This window comes from Pholcus phalangioides, unplaced genomic scaffold, assembly GCF_987345545.1.
Source record: "Pholcus phalangioides strain wild (caught in Gottingen) unplaced genomic scaffold, Ppha-v1.0 ptg000017l_1, whole genome shotgun sequence".
NCBI lineage: Eukaryota > Metazoa > Arthropoda > Arachnida > Araneae > Pholcidae > Pholcus > Pholcus phalangioides.
Window position 1 is genome coordinate 43,317,229 of NW_028301610.1, and position 17,361 is coordinate 43,334,589.

Consider the following 17,361-nt stretch of genomic DNA (forward strand, 5'->3'; position numbering starts at 1 on the left):
AATATTTTTAAATAACAGAAATAAATCAGTAATTTTGATGAATGAATCAAAAATAGGCCTACAGGACTATAGCCCTATAGGCTAAAAGGTTGAGAACCACTGCAGTAGCATATTTGCTTGCTCAAGAGGTATATTCGAATAATTGACGTAAATTATAGAAAGATAATTATTGCGATATTGCTTTAAAAAACAATGTAAATTTTAAATAATTTTTTTTTTGTGTTTTTCAAAATAATTATTTTCGATCATTTTTACCCGAATATGCCATCTTCGTTTCTAGATTTTTTAAAAAAAATTAAATTTAGATTTTTTAAGTAATTAATTTTATATATTTTGAAGTAATTAATTTTATATATTTTGAAGTAATTCAATTCATATACTTTGAAGAAATTAAATTTATATACTTTGAAGAAATTAAATTCATATTTTTTGAAGAAATTAAATTTATTTTTTGAAGAAATTAAATTCAGAGAGAGAGAGAGAGAGTGAAATAGAGATGTTTTAAAGACAAGAAGAAATTAAATTTATATTTCTCTAAATAAATGATGAAATTTTGGTTTTTTGAAAAAAATTAATTTAAATTTTATATCATTTAAATTTCTTTTATCTGTTGATAAGTCTAGATAAACGTTTCGTTTACGGGATGATGGGAGAGAATGTGTTGAATGCGCTCCGACGTGCTTTGTTGTGAAGCTGCTCTCCCGCTTTTCCTTACTCGGAATCGTTTTACTGAGGGGTCGCTGGTTTCGCCGGCTCCGTGTCAAAATATGCGCTATGCCCCAATGGTCAGTTCCGGCTGGACAGGATAGCTAGGACAGTTCCGGTCACTGCAGCTTTTAGAAACCGGAAATTCCGAAACTAAACTGGACATTTCAAGACGAGAAATTCCCTTCACTGACGAGAGTAGCATTTCTGCGAATAGTCGGGGAAAAAGAAGCATGCCCGGTGAGCGGCTATTAGGCTTAGTTCGTATTTACATGTTTACAAACACACACTCTCTTTTACTCTCACTCTCTTTCCTCTTGGCACGCGATTCCTAAATGCTTGTATACGATTAAAATCTTGAATAATTGTCATGTTTCTTAAATGATTAAGATGATGGTTCCCCCTAGAACAATTGAGCTTTTATCCTGCACGTCCAGGTATGCAAAAGCATGCCTTAATCGGCGCATGTGCGTGAAATGTAAGTTTTGTTTTCTTTTAAATGCTTTTTTGTTTGTATATACGTGCATGTATACTTATTTCGATATTAATGTATATGTTTGTTTCGATGAATATTTATGCATATCAAAAATTAATACTAAGAATTTATTTTGCATAGTGACTATAATTAGTTTCGTTTTGGAATTGCTAATTGCATGGTTTAGTATTCAAATTTAACGATGTTGTTATGGATAAGGGTTGCATGCATGCTGACACGAAATTATTCGATACTTGCACGAATTACATATCGCGTATCATGATGAGCATGCATGGAAACACTACCAAAAATATCGAAAGAGTATTGCTAAACAAACAAATTTTTATCAGAATTACAATCATAATCAATAGCAGTGACCATATATTAATGGATAATATAAAAATTGATTGAACAATAATTCAACTAATTTCATCATAAATAAATTTAGTGGTGCATAAATACTTATTACCATCCAATATCAGCAAAAATAACTTGAAGCAACAGAAAAAATGCACTGACGCAGAAAGTTACATCAAATCTTACCACGTGCTCTGACCACGTGGTTGACCAATGACCAGAATGTTTGTTTATTTTTTTTTAAATGTAACTTGAATAAATATAACAAATATTCGATGTTCATAAATTATACAGACTACTATAACTCAATAATATCTATATACTTGTTGATGAGTAAATTTTATATACAGATCAATGAGATACAAGAGGTTAATTATGCCCGTGTTAATATACTATATATTTTTTAGTATTATTTCCAAATAAATTATATGAATCTTTGTTACATTCGAGTTATTTTTCGAGATTGAAAGAGGGTAATGGTCTATGGCCGAATCATTAAATGCAAATTACACGGTCTTTAATGCACATGAAAGATATTTTTTCTTCAAAAATGATTGAAAAACCATCAGTGAACACTATAAAATTCCTGAAATGGCCATTACAAGTTGAGTAAGTTATTCAACGAATATTAAGTATGTGTGTAAATAATATTTACCCAATCATCACTTTAATTCGAGATATTTTTCCACTTATACTTTTCAACATGCAGTAATGTCGATAACAGTGAACATGAATTGCTTAACACTAGTATAATTTTTAATGAATGAAGTGATAATAATAAATAATGTGCAGATCATAATGTATTATCGATTTGAATTTGAATAAATTTCAGTTAATCAGATGAAAAATTTTTTTAAATGTTCAAAGAATTCGATCGTTCATAAATAATAATGACAATATTAGTTATTACATTTGGATTAGTTCAGTAAAGTTACAAAAGACGCTTCTTGAGTGGTTTGAATGTTGACTTGCTCACGTGGAAGTGAAATATCGGTGAGATTAAATTACTTATTTCGTTAATCTCCTATTCTTTTGAAATGAATGTAAAAGATCTAGGTTTCAAGTTTGATTCTGAAAGGAATTCTTAATACTCGAATGACACTTTCACACCATCTATTATACCAGTGTTTTTAAACCTGTGGTTCGCGGACCTCCGGGGCGTCCGTGAGTACCTATTTTATAAGGGGGGTCCGCGCTGGATAATTTTCGTCTACATGAGTGACATCTTTTGTGCTATTAAATTGTAAATAATTCAATTTTTTTATGATATGCAGATTTAAAAAACAATACAATTTGGATATTAAATACATATCAATACATTTGGTGCGTCGAAATTGACCTTTTGATGCTACAGGGGTGTCCATGGAACATTAACCTGCACCATCAGGGGTTCACGTTGCATTGACCTCACTACAGAGGTTCTGTGATATCAAAAATTTTGGGCAAATGTATTATATAAGCCTACTCTCTCATTAACAAAGATGGCAATTTGCATAAGTTTCAAGTAATGCACATTATTTTATTCCATTCTTTAATTCCAGCCGTACTTTTTCAATTGTAAAGCGACACTTAAAAAACAAACTTGGCATTAGCTCTCGTATCACCAATGCAATATTTTTATGGATATAAACTCATCGTTAACAAACTAGTAGCTACTGTAAATAAAGGCCATAATCATCAATCATTTCTGATTTGTCACAGAAGCGTTACGTCCAGAACCGTCATCGTGATGTGATTTCATTACCAAGTTATAAAATGTGCGAGTGTCAGCCCAGGCATTGTATACTAATTTTTCAAGCACTCGAAAGTGCATAACATCGCAACATTCCCCACAAAGTTTGAACAATCTCCTGGAAGCACTCGAATGTCCGTCTGTATATCCCCGCCCACTCACTCCGGAAAGATCATACCAAACCACCTTTCGGTCATCCAGACGGGCATCTCGAAGCCATTAGGACGAAAACAGTAAAACACTCATTTGGAGCTTTGCAGTGTGTATGTATGTACGTGTAGAACTCTTTTACGGTTTTCCAACTCTGAACAAACTTTCAAAATACAACAACACAATGTTTACATCCCCGTCTCTAGTAATTAAAATCTTAATTAGTTCACAGCCAATTAAGCTAGTTTGCAGTCATCTTTCCACTGCATTAACCAATGACGTCGCGGCAGCGAAGTCAACTTTAAGAAACAACTTTTCCCCTCTTTTGCTGTAAGAATAACATCGACACAGAATAAAGGACGGGAAAATTCTTGTAAGGAAGATTCTGTGCTGACCTAATGAGTTCTTAGGAAAACTATCAAACAATAGTTTGGAAATAAGCTCGCCATGTATCGTGTATTTGGCTCACCCTACGCCACCGAACACACCTAATTTTCTACGAGGTTCATTTTGAGCCTCTTTCTCTCGTTTTTTTAGTCTTTTTACTCGATGATTAATACGATATCTAAGCAGATGTATGATGACAACCGGAGACACATACGAGCAAAAAGAATATTCTCGACTCATTCAAGCTCGAAAAATCTATGGCTACAACATCGAAACTCCTTTTATTTTATTTTTTTTTATTGCTTATCGTTTCTTTCGCCAAATTCAACTCTTTCCAACACCGTTCATTGAACAGTTATTTCAAAAATGATACATGTCTCTCAGTTTTCTGTCGAGGCGAGCAAAAATATAACTAACGGATGAATTTATTGTCACCATTTCTACTGTCTTCATTTCTTTTTCTGGTAACTGCATTAATTGCTTCAACAAAAATCTCAATGAGTTTCATTTTTTTTTTTTATTAATGGTTCTTTTGTTGTATGAGGTTGTTGAATTTTATTGTGCAATCGCGAGTTTATGAGATGGATTGGCAATGGGAATTTTTGCATATTCGTGGACTGATTGATGACACCCATTTGAGAATTCGGAGTAAAATTTCTTTGTACAGAAATTATTAAAATGTATGAGAACACCTATGTTTAATTTTATGAAAGAAATATTTTGAAGCTGAAGACTGATACAAACAGGGGAAAGATACTTTAACCTTATAATTGGCAAGCTTTGAAATATCTAAAGGAGAAACATTTTGACAGGCTACATTAATCGAATGATATACCCTGAATGGTATTACATGACAAAAAAAACATGTGTCAATGTTTGAAAAAATATAGGATGTTGCGCTTCATGGAACACACTGCATTTACATGGTTTACATAGATTTTAATTGTATAAAAATGAAATTTATTATTTGCTAACTTACCTTTCTATCATTGTTGAAGAATGCACAGCGATATGTCTCCTCCACACATGGTATTTCCCTCCAAAATGGAAGTGTAAAAAATCGTTTTTGCTTGACTTGTCAAGAAATTGGATAAACGTTTACCTTTGAGCCCTTCTGCAGGTAATTATAGGGACTTCATGAACAGCTCACAAGTAAAAATTCAATGTTTAGGAGTTGTTTAGAAGCATCAATAGCGAAACGAGCTCAAATTATACAAAGCTTTTATTTGAAAAATATAAGAAACTCTGTTGCTTTTGAGAGAGCGCGCACGCACACACTCAACAAGGCAAAATAAAGATTTAAAACAAAGGTGCTCAACTAGAGAGTGCAGGTCACTTAATTGAGTTGAAAACCACTCGTGGGCCACCCGAGTTATTTACTAACCTGGAGCGGGTGCCTTAAATGATATGATGTAGTTGGATTTTTAAGGAATACCAAACACAAGGCCGTTAGCCTTCATAGTGAAAGCTGCAAGGAATGAGTCTAATGTGATGGATCACTGTTTAATCACTGTTATATACAAAAGACCGAAACTATACTACTATAAACATGGTTTTATTTTTCTTTTACAAAATTATTTTTATTAGCGTACTACATGAGATGACTTAGGAGCAACATCTGGTCCGCGGAATATTGGATGAGTATGTGTGCTTTAAAACAACTGGTACCTCGCAGAAAACGTGTTACGGGCCACTAAAGTGATCTGCATATGTGCCACGAATCATTAAAGTGATATGTAAATACGCTACAACTCACTCTAGTGATTAAAGAACGTGTGGTGGGCCATTTAGGTCATGTGGAACTACACTGAGGGCGACTTGAGTGATCTTGAATTGTGCTGCGGGTAACTCAAATGATGTGGAACTCTACCGCGGGCCGCTTAAGTACTCTGGAACTGTGTGACATATCACTTAAATTATCTGTAAATGCGTTGCCGATCACTTGAGTAATCTGTAAATGTGCCGTGAGTCACTTAAGTGATCCGTAAATATTCTAGGATCTCTTAAGCGATCTATAAATGTGTCACAGGCAAATTTCGAATGAAAATTTTATAATTCAGCTACTAGATCTAAAATTAACCAAATGTAATTAGAATTTAGAACTTTTGGTGTTAATTGAAAACATTTTTCATTTATCAAATTACAAAAAAATATATATATTGTTATCTTTTGGAATTCCACAAATATCAAAATTTTCGAACTTTTTAAAAATTAATATAGCAATTAACTAATTCAAAATACACACTCAAAATTTATAAAAACTCTTATGCTTGCCTTGTTAAAATTCTCCACAAATTTCGCTATTGAAAAAAATCCTTCTTGACAATGAAAAACATCCTTTCAAAGATACTTGACAAAACACTGTCAAACAGTACTCAGTACTTAAGTATCTAAAACAAACTGCTTGATGAAGAGTGGAAATAAGACAAAGAGCAAAAAAAAAATGATATACAGAAGTGGAATACAAAGCTTTCCCTTTACCATAAATTTACGAAAAATGAAAAATGAATGCTTGAATTTAGATATCTACTTCTCTTTTGAAGAGGGTCTTCCATTACATTTTTGCTTTCCATTTTTTTTACGTAATACTGATGAAACACACACACAGGTATACAACAAAGAGAAAACTTCGCAAAACCATCATTGCATATCAACCACCTAGGGAATTTCAATTTTTTCTTTTATTTAAAATATTTTTCTGGTATTTCCACCTACTCCCATTTTTTTATATATATATATATATATATACATTCTCTCCATATTATTACATTTTCTTTCCCGGTACTGCACTCAATCAAGTTTTCTACTGTATTCTATACCCTACCTTAATATTTCGTGCGGCTAAAGCACCCCCGTTTCCGAAAAGAGAGAGAGAGAGAGCTTAAAATTTATAATAATAATAAAAAATAAAAATGGGGTAAACGTGAAGAAGGTGGCAGGAAAGCCCCCCCCCCCCCCATTTTTTTAGGATAAGAAAGGCTCGGGAGAGAGGAAAAATCGACAAGGTTTTTTTTTGAAAAAAGACCGGGGAGAGAAAAAATTGTGCCAGCGGGTTTTAGTTGATTTCAATATAACATTGAAATTACATTCTTATGATTTCATATACATTCCTTTTCTCTCTCGCTTATTCTCTTTTCCCTTTGCTTACGACGTTTTGTGATTTTTGCATTTTCTTCATTTTTATTTATTTATTTCTTGGGTATTTTTCTTCTTAGCTGTAATTTAGTAGGCACATATAAATGTTCAGATGGTGCGGAGAATAAAGGACTTTCCTCTCCTGATCGCCAAGTAAATAAGTTTTGTTTTGTGAGCGCAATGGGTTTTACTTACGATATCAATAATCTCACTGTAAAGGGGGCCCCCAAGTGCTGAGCTTTAAGGGGAGGGGGGGGGGGAATGCTTTGCTTGTGGTTAATGTATTTCTTTGGGGGTAAAATATTGTTTTTATTTATTTATTTATTTTTTCTCTCTCTCTGAAACAATTCCGAAATTTCCCGGCGTAAATATAACAAATATGAATGCGTTATACGATAGATATTTTCAATTTGATTTCTTTTCCTGCCACGAATATGTATATTTTGCTTATGTTTTATCTTTGGCTTTTTTTTTTTTGTTCGAGGATATTATTTGATTTTTTACACAGTTTTATTTTACACAGTTTAAGAAGTTTTATGTTCTAAACTGTGTAACTGTGTTCATAATATAAATGTCTTATATGTATGGTTTGGGGGTCCAAATTTGCTGACCGAATCAACTTCATTTTTTTAGAGTTAGTGATGTTAACAGTAGATGAAATAATGGCACCCTCCCCCACACAAAAGGGAGGTTGATATGTCTCTAAGCTGGGATCCCAGGGTTAAAAACTTGTTTATTTTTTTACATTGTAAACTTCATTAATACATAAAATCATTTCGGGGGTGGGGGTGGGCTACTAAAATTCTAGGATGTTTCACTAAAAGTTTTCGAAAGGAATAAAATTCCTACTGTTGAAAAATTAAAGTAAAATATGAAAAATTATCAGCAGAAAAGGGCAACTATTCCTATTATGGTTGATCGTACTACAAATTATTATGAGAGGAACTAGAAAGGTTGACCATTTTGTATGACCTCCAATCAGAACTACGAATTAATAAAATTTGCGCCTCCCTCTATTATACTGAAAGATGCTTCAATACTTTGATAAACAACATTTTTGCAACATATGCATATTTCTATGATGTATATTATATTTATGTTTATAAAAGTATCGAATTTTTTCCATTTTGATTGGCACATACGTGCATTTCAATAAAGTTACTTATAGTTTCTAACAGGTTGGTACCTCAAAAATATTTACCTAATCAAGTTTTTAAGTTTAAGGCTCCTTAAATGGGACATTTGTTTTCATATTATTGCGGAAAAGGCTTTTGATTCAACTCCTACAAATATTTCTATTTCCCGTTAATGTCAATAGAATCTATATCAAGCATGTTACTGCCAGACAAACTCGTTATACCGTATATTAGAAAATAGATCATTTTCGATTGAAAGAATTAGACAGTAAGGCGTATATATGTATCTTTCCAATATACGCTGTTCTTTAGAAATATTTGTAAGATGTTATTTTCAACTGGAAGCATTGGAACTCGTATAGAAATATGTGATGTAAAATTTAAGTCACGCTTCATTGCAAAATGCTACCGCTTTTCCCTTGGGAATATGTCCTTTGAATTGCTTAAAAAATGGTTCTGTATAGATTCTATCCAGTTGATACTTGTTAAAAATATGAGCTAATCTTTGATCAAATTTTGTCGTTTAAAACTTGAGTATTTTCTCTGTTTACATCTGATTTAAGCCCTAGAAAGTATTTTCATTTCCGTGACTGTCTATAGAATCAACATCAAACAGGCTACTGCATATCTGAATATCACCTATACAGGGTGTCGGGCTAAATGTATCAAAGAGTAATGATTTATGCGGAGAGAACCAAACATGTTTAGTTATGAAATGATATGAAACATGATTTGAGATAAACAGCATCAACGGCAGTTGATGCAATAATACCTCAAATAGGCTACTATTAAACACTTGGCAAGAGAGCGAGTACCGTTTGGACGCCTGCTGAACCACTAAGGCTGCTTGCTCACATTGAACTTTATTAACCTGTAAATAAACTCTCTCTCTTGATAAGTGGTCTTCTTTAATGCAACTGAAATTTATAAGCAATTATGTGTGGTTCTCACTATAGGCCATTACTTTTGGATACCTTCAGTCCGGAAAACCTATTTACTAGAAAATAGCCGATACTTGATTGATGGAATTAGTCACTGAATCCTATTTCTTTTCATTATGCATGGCTGTTTCTTGGAGATATTTCGATGATTATAGTTTAATATTTAAAAGAATTAGAATGGATATAAAAAACGTAACATAAAATTTCAAGAAACTTTACAGTGCTTGAACCCAGTGAAAATTGTTTTCTCCATGTGTTCAATAAATTTTAACTGGTTCTAACTTCTAAACATTTCAAATTCCTAGACAGTTTTCCTCAATATTACAGCATTTATTGGTAATCAACAAAAATCATCAGCGTTAATATGAGGAGAATAAACGTCACAAAACCATCAGCAATACGTATATTCATCTCTGTTTAGGGAAGAGCTGAATATCGAAAAGAATGAAAAAGCAACTAAAGTTCTCCTAACTTTGAAATCTTTCTGTTGTTTTGCAGAGAGTGCATTAAATGGATGGATGGTATGAGAAAAAAAAAAGAGAAATATATAAAAGTAAAAATGCAGCACACGCATAGAACGCGTAGGTCCGTAGAGACCCTGACAGAAAAATATGTGAGAATAATATTCATCCAGATATAAGAAAAACTTTGTGAAGAGTTGGCATAAACTATATATATAAGAAGCCCAACCAACCAAAAAAAACCACAAAAATCCATATATATAAAATAAAAGAATTTTACCCCACCATGGTGGATATATTTTTTTATGCAAAGCACATCACCGGCACGAAGCATCTGCGTTCTTTCTTTTTAGCACCTCGGCATAGGCACTGATGACTCTGGAACGCATCCTAGAGACTAGATATAGACCCCATCTCAAAAATCCCTACCAGCCATTCCTCTCAAAAATCTAATGACTCTTCAGACCTATTTCTACAATCTTTTATAAAATATCTATAGATCTATCTGCACACACACAAAGTTCTTGAGTGAAAGGAAAAAAGATTATGATGGGTTTGGCAAGAGCAGGAAGGAAGGAAAAGGAATATATCCTTAGCCATGGCTTTCTCTTATACTATATATTTTTTTAAGCTTACTAAAGAAGATAAGTTTTAGTCCAGTACGAAAGAAGTCTGTATATACATATAGTATATATAGAAAAGTTTTGACCATTCCTGGATGGTAGAGGAAAAGAAGAAAGGATGGGGAAAAAATAAATAAATAAAGGAACAGAATCCTAGGAGATGGCAAGAAAACCCTAAGAAAGAGGATGAGGAAAGTAGAGAGAGACACAAGTCAGATAAAAGAAACCTGGAAGTGTCCGAAAAAAGCCAGGACACAACTAGGCTTTCAGCCGAACTGATTAAAGCCCGAAGGTTTCCGATAAGGCTTAGGGTTGCCTCGATCGATTTTTTACCATTAAAGAAAGTGGATGTGCTTGTTCATTGTATTTCTTAGAACTGCAGCCGAGAGATGATTCATTCGGTGGTATTCCATTAGTTTGGAAACCGATAAAGGCGGAGGATCCCGATATATACGTACCTACACGAAAGCCTTGCGTCAAGGAGAGGTTGTGGTGGATACCGCTGCGTTCGGAGCTTGGACAACACGAAGTAAAAAAGATAATAAAATAAATAAAATAATAATAATAAGAGAAGGTGAAAAAGCCTGACCCCCTTTTGAGGCAAAAGCCACTTGGATAATAAGAGGTATTTGTCGTAGTCCATCTTCTTGCATCAGTTCCGTTCGATGACACAACAGCTGGAAAATCCTCGGAATCCACCCATGATCACGGAATAGCTTGCATGCAATTCAAAATTGATTGATAGAGAAAAGTTTTGAGGTATTATCTCTCTTTTATCGTTGATAATCAATAGATCATCTTTAAAAAGTATCATACGTACGTAATATTTCATAATTCACATTTTCTGCGTTCAATGAATTCAATTAATCAAAATGAACTAAAACTAAAAAAATTTACAGAAGAGATTCTGGATAGTTTCCGGGGTGTTATTTTCGTTTTTCTGGTCATAGGCCTGATAGGTTTCAGGTGGAAAAGCATGAATCCCCCCCCCCCCCCCACCGTTTGAGGCTAAGACCACTTGCATAATAAGAGGTACAGTATTTGTTGTAGTCCATCCTCTTGCATCAGTGACGTCGGAAAATCCCCGGAATCCATCCATGATCACTGATCACACACCCAGACCATACAGGGCCCGGGCTCTGTCCCTTTCGGGATATACACGTGTGGGTTGATCACGGAATAGGTAGTATGCATTTCGAAATTGATTGATAGAGAAAAGTTTTGAGGTATTATCTCTCCTTTATTGTCAGTAATCGGTAGATGATGGTTGGAAAATACAAATACAAATATAACGCCACAACAGGCAAATTGCCCAACGAGGTGGCTGACTTAAGAACATCATGGATCCCCGAGCCCCTACCTACTACTGCTACACCACACATGCACCCCCCCCCCGCGGAACCCCCCAACGAATCGGTACATGCGAGAATGTGCGTGTACGTATAGTGCAACCTGACGTAAAGTTTGTTTCTGTGTAATGCTTGTTATGTGTAGTGCTGTCATCTGCCCCCAGTTTTACTAACTATGAGTGAAGTGTTATGGTTGAATGATTTACCGTTGTAGGACTGTTGCTCTCTGTGGCGAGACTTTTTAACGGGGAGATCGGCTCGCATTTGCGCCTTGAAGTTGGGAACCACAGAAAACCAACTTCAGCCGACCACCACTGTGGGGTTCGAACCCGAAATATTTATATACCGAATATTTTATAATTTACGTTTTCTGTGATCAACGAATTCAGTTGAACCTAATAATTTGCAGAAAAGATTCTGTATAGTGTCCTTGGTGTTATTTTGGTTTTTTTTGGCAATTGGTGTTGATGGCTTCATAACTACCTACGCGGATGGATATTCACACATCTCGGATCTTTTCGCACGCATTACCGACACCGTTTCGTGCCAAATATTAAACAACCTCTATTGGAAGGAACAGGAGAAAGACATGTTTTTAAAATGTAAGACGTAGAAAAAATAAAATGATGAGATAAGGAAAAAACGCCTCGCTCCCTTTTAAGGCAAAAGCCACTCGGATAATGAGAGGTCTGGTCCATAGTTTCCAAAACTTTTTATATTCCACACGTCCCCTTTTTTAGAATTTTTTTTTTCTCTCATCGCCTCCCAATTCGAATGAGCCCATACGATCCTACGTTAAATCCGTAACTTCTATCGCCCCCGGATCATTCCATCACCCACCAGGGGCGCGATTTTGGGAAACACTGGTCTAGCCCATCCCCTTGCATCAGTTCCGTTCTATGACACAACAGCTGAAAAATCCTCGGATTCCACTCATGATCACGGAATAAGCTTGCATGAAATTCAAAATTGATTAAAAGAGAAAAAGTTTTGAGGTTTTATCTGGTACATTATTATCCCTGTTATATTGTCGATAATCGATCGATCATGTTTGGAAGAGTTTTAAAATATTTCATAATTCACATTTACACTGATCAACGAATACAATTGATCAAAACGAACTATAAGATTTCCAGAGAAGATTCTGGATAGTTTCCGGATTGTCATTTTCGTTTTTTCGGTCATAGGTTTGATGTCTCCATAACTACTCACAGGGGAGGGATCTTCCCGCTTCTAAGACTGTTTTGCACGGATTACAGATACCGTTTCGTGCCGAATATTAAAGAACTTCTATTGGAAGGAACAACAAAAAGACATGTATATAAATGTATAAAAAATACATGTAAGTGAGATATATATAAAAAATAAAATAGTAATAAGAGAAGGTGAAAAAAAGGCCCGACTCCCTTTTGCCGCAAAAACCACTTTGATAATAAAAGGTATTTGCCATAGCCCATTCTCTTTCATCAGTTCCGTTCGATGACACAACAGCTGGAAAATCTTCGGAATCCACCCATGATCACGGAATAGTTTGCATACAATTCTAAATTGATTGATAGAGAAAAGTTTTTTTGAGGTATTATCTCGGTTTTACTGTCGATAATCGATAGATCATGTTTGGGAAAATCTTATAACATTTCACAATTCATATTTTCACTGTTATAAACGAATTCAATTGATAAAAACGAACTAAAAAAAATTCCAGAGAACATTCTCTGGATAGTATCCGGAGTGTTATTTTTGGTTTTATTTTTTGGCCATAGGTTTTGATGGCTTCATAACTACCTTACAGGGGATGGATCTTCCCACCTCTGAGAACTCATCTTTTTTTCGCACGCATTGCCGATACCGTTTCGTGCTAAATATTAAACAACTTCTATTGGAAGGAATAGGAGAAAGACATGTATATAAATACACACTGGCCACGCGACTCAAAATATATCACACATACATATATAACGTGACTTTCAGAACAACATATTTGTGAGAAAACCAACAACCATATATTTTTATTCTCCCCTCTTCCACACTACTTTGGCGCTTTATGCCCTCTCGCTACTATTTCATGCTGCCGTGCGAGGGACCATGGGCAAATGTAGACTTGAAAAACATTCCGTAACATGACATGGGATGTTATATATTTATTGTTCACAAATTCTCTGATGTGAATATATTTTTTAATCAAAAATCACCGCATTTCCGAAAGGTTGGTGTAAAACAAAAATGCTTCAAATACTGTATGTCCGAGAAATCACAATATATTATTAATTAATAATATTATTATATACTATTACGTGAGCCTACCAAAAAGTTTTTATTGCCTACATATGAATCTTATTTACATGAATCCAACGATACCTCATCCATGTAAATATGTTAAGTTTCGTTATAAGGCAAATTTTTACTGTACAGTGTGACGAAATCATTTTAAGCTGCTTCCCAAGTAATAAACAATTGAGATATAAACTAATATTGGATGACCCCACCTGAGGCCGTAGGAGCCCCATTTCAAGCCCTGGGAAATTGTAAGGGCCCATGGATGAGAATCAAATCAAGGGGATTAAAAGAAAGGCAGAGTGCCATGAAAAACAAATAGGCTATAGATGTGAAGGAATGAAGCAAAAATATATATAAAACCATGGGAGGAAAAGTTTTGTAGCTATTTTTAGAGCCAAGTGAAACTATCAGTAGAGACCCCACATCAGATGGTTGGCGACTAGAGCCGGCTTAGGAATACCATATGGTCTGGGCAAAGGGATTTTTCTTAGGGCTCCACCTGACGAAAAATAAATATGCCTATATACAATTTTGTGTACTTAATCTTAAAATTTGTAACCAGATATCATTATCATGAGGCCTCTGTGCACTTGAGCACCCCGGGCCATACCCGGGTGGACCAATGCGTTGAGAAGGCGCTGAGGATGACAGAGCTCTATTCCAGGAGTCTCGGATATATTGACTTTATTTCTAATTATTATTTACTCAACCCATATTTTTGATACGGCATATTTATAAATTGATATAATTTTGAGGTAGTAAAGACTGTAAAGTTCAAAATGAATTCAAAAAGTTTTGAAAGGCTCCAATATATATATTTCACCATCGCACTCTTTGCATCTACCCAAATCTGGAACATGAAACCATAGGCTAGCCCAGGGAATAAGCGGATGCAGGCTCCTCAAAGGAGGGGGGGGGGCTGATTATCACCGAGGGTATGCATAGTGAAATGGGGGAAATGCCCTCCTTACTTATGTCAATAACAATTTTTTTTCACTGAACGGCTCTCCCCCTCTGTATCCGCCCGTGGTCCGGGAGGGTCCTTGACCTTCTCAGCCGCGAACATGAATCAATATCATCATCAACATTACAACCCATGTGGCACTATTCTGAAATTAAAAAATGCTTATTATATATATTGCTTGCTTTTCAAACTCACTGGAACCAGAATAATAATAAGTGGGGTTTTTCTGGAAGTAAAAGTGTCTTTGTACTCCCCAGCGCCCGAGTTTGCGTCGTGAGAACCCCTGGCCTAGCCCGGTGACCGTCACTTATTAATTAACATGTTCTACCTAGATATGTGGACATAATACGAAACACGGAAATTCCAATTTTCGACGAGAATTTTTAGCTGGAAATATGACGTTACAAGCTTTTTCTATGGCCCCCTTGTGGAATTCCAGTTTAGCAGCTAGCATCGTTCATCTCACCTATCGCGTGATATGTCTCAATTTGCACACCATTCTACTGTTATCGGGATAGTGTTACACACCACTCATGCTATCTGAACGTTCAACGTAAAGTTGACCGCTGAAAGGACTCCCTCTGTAGTGAATCGTTGAGGGTGGTTTGGGAAGGGGGTGGTATTTTTGTCTGGCTCTGGCCACCTGCTCTGACAAGACAACGGCTGACACAACAAATGTCAGATGAATTATACATATTGAGTCATTTCTTCTTACTAAAAAAAATGATGGATCGATTGAAATTGACTTTTTGATTGATTTCGATTTGTTTTTGTTTTAAAAAAGCTCCCCCCCCCCACAATCAAAATAATGGTGGGCAAACAATTGACAGACAATATTAATTAATACGAAATTTTAAGCCTCTAATTAGTCAACGGAAAAACCGCCTAGAAGCCCAGTCGTTAGAGCACAAATTTCCAAATCGAGTCCTTAAACTGCACGTCCTGGTCTAATTAACTTAATTCAGTTTAAAATTGAAAGTAGCATAAAATGTCCAATTTATTAACCAAATGTTTACTTTGACTATAAAATTGGAAAATTATTCTACATACATACGAATATTTTTTTTTTGTTTTCTCCTACTCTTCACAGTATGATTATTAAATATCTTAATTGCGATAAAATATTAATCGCATGCATATAAAAATGCATTTTATAACGTCTATCTAATTTCTGGAATATAGCTACTGTATTGCATGAATTTGTATTTTTTTTCTCCTGGGAATATAACAATTAAGAAATAATTCTTAATGATTGAATGATTGACTATATGTGCATGGTCCAACCAGGGTTGTCTGAAACAGTTTGGAGGCCTAGGGCTCAAATTGATTTGTGGCTTATTTTCAGATTCTGTAGAATGCTTTTTAGTTTACAGTTAAATTGGATTAAAAAACTATTGTGAAATTAAATAATGAAAATAAGGAACGATAAATTAATTTAAAATATCGGAATCGATAGTTTTTTTTATTAGTTAAGAGCAGTGTTTCTCAACCGGACGGCGCGCCGTGGCGGGCCGCGAGTGATTGGCCCCGCTTTCTTTTCCGACATTCATTTTCTGTTAGCCGTGTATTTGACCAGGCCCTCCACGTACAAAAATAAATGAAACCGGGCCGAGAGCTCCCAAAGGTTGAGAACCACTGGTTTAGAGGCCCGCTCACCTGCCAAGCTGCCACTGGATACAAATCTATCCTTAATTATTATTTTATGTATTAACTGTAATACGTTTGATTTTCAAGTGCCAACGATAATTTTGCAATGTATTTTTAAAAAAACGCGTGTAGTTTTTCACATGCGCAGTGACTTTCGGGGGATCCTTGGGAAACAAAGAATTGCCATTTTGAATCATGTCGGCAGAATGTGTGCGTTCCGTGTATTGGGCTTTAAATGTTAAAGAAAAATATGAATGTGTTAAGAAATAGCCTGCTACCTGTGAAATCTGTTATTCGCTTTTTGACCTCAAGATATACGCCAACAGATGAGATTAATTAACAGATCTATAGAAGATATGGTCCACGTGTCATGAAAATAACTGAAAAGCTCATGAATGGCTAAAATTGTTAAAGAAAGAGTAGGAAAATGGACATTCAGCTCGTTTGGGCCGGCCATCTGCGACTTGATTTTGCTTCCAGTGGACGACCGGCCTTAGACACCATGAACTATTTTTCACGCGCTCTCTCGGCCCAGGATCGGACTTGAGCATGTGCGAGTTGTACGCTTGCATCGTACACAAAACGGGAAATAAGTATTTTAATTGTATTGATTTATATTTCTCGACTTTAATTGCTAAATAAAGCGATATAGGCTTAAAATTCGGTCAATTAATAGATATGACGTATGAAAAATATCTCTTTGCTCATTAGAAACAAATTCAGACATGGACTCCTCTAGCCTAAAGTTTTGGCAGACCTCAAGCCAAGATTTTTAACGTCTTTACTTGTCTGATCGTCGGATTGCCTCTCATCAGGCTTTCCACTATGGAACCACGCATACAGATATTGCAGACCACTGGTGCCTAACCTTCAACTGCCTGGGAGCGCTCTTCGTATTTTTTCGGCAACGGGGGTACAACTGTTAAAATTTATTGTCAAATGACATCTTTACTGAATCTTATATAGCTTGGTAATCGTTCCTTCGGTCGCACGGGTCTAGAGGCATAGGGCGCCGGGGGGGG

The 17,361-nt window shown here is 35.3% G+C and overlaps 1 long non-coding RNA gene across 1 annotated transcript in view; it reads left to right on the forward strand.

Annotated features, from left to right (window-relative positions):
• The first annotated feature begins 804 nt into the window (after positions 1-804).
• Positions 805-17,361, forward strand: part of LOC149073490 (uncharacterized) — a 179,223-nt gene continuing 162,666 nt past the window's right edge. Inside the window, exon 1 of the long non-coding RNA XR_016194418.1 lies at positions 805-945. This is a non-coding gene — a long non-coding RNA (uncharacterized LOC149073490). The remainder of the gene's footprint in view (positions 946-17,361) is intronic.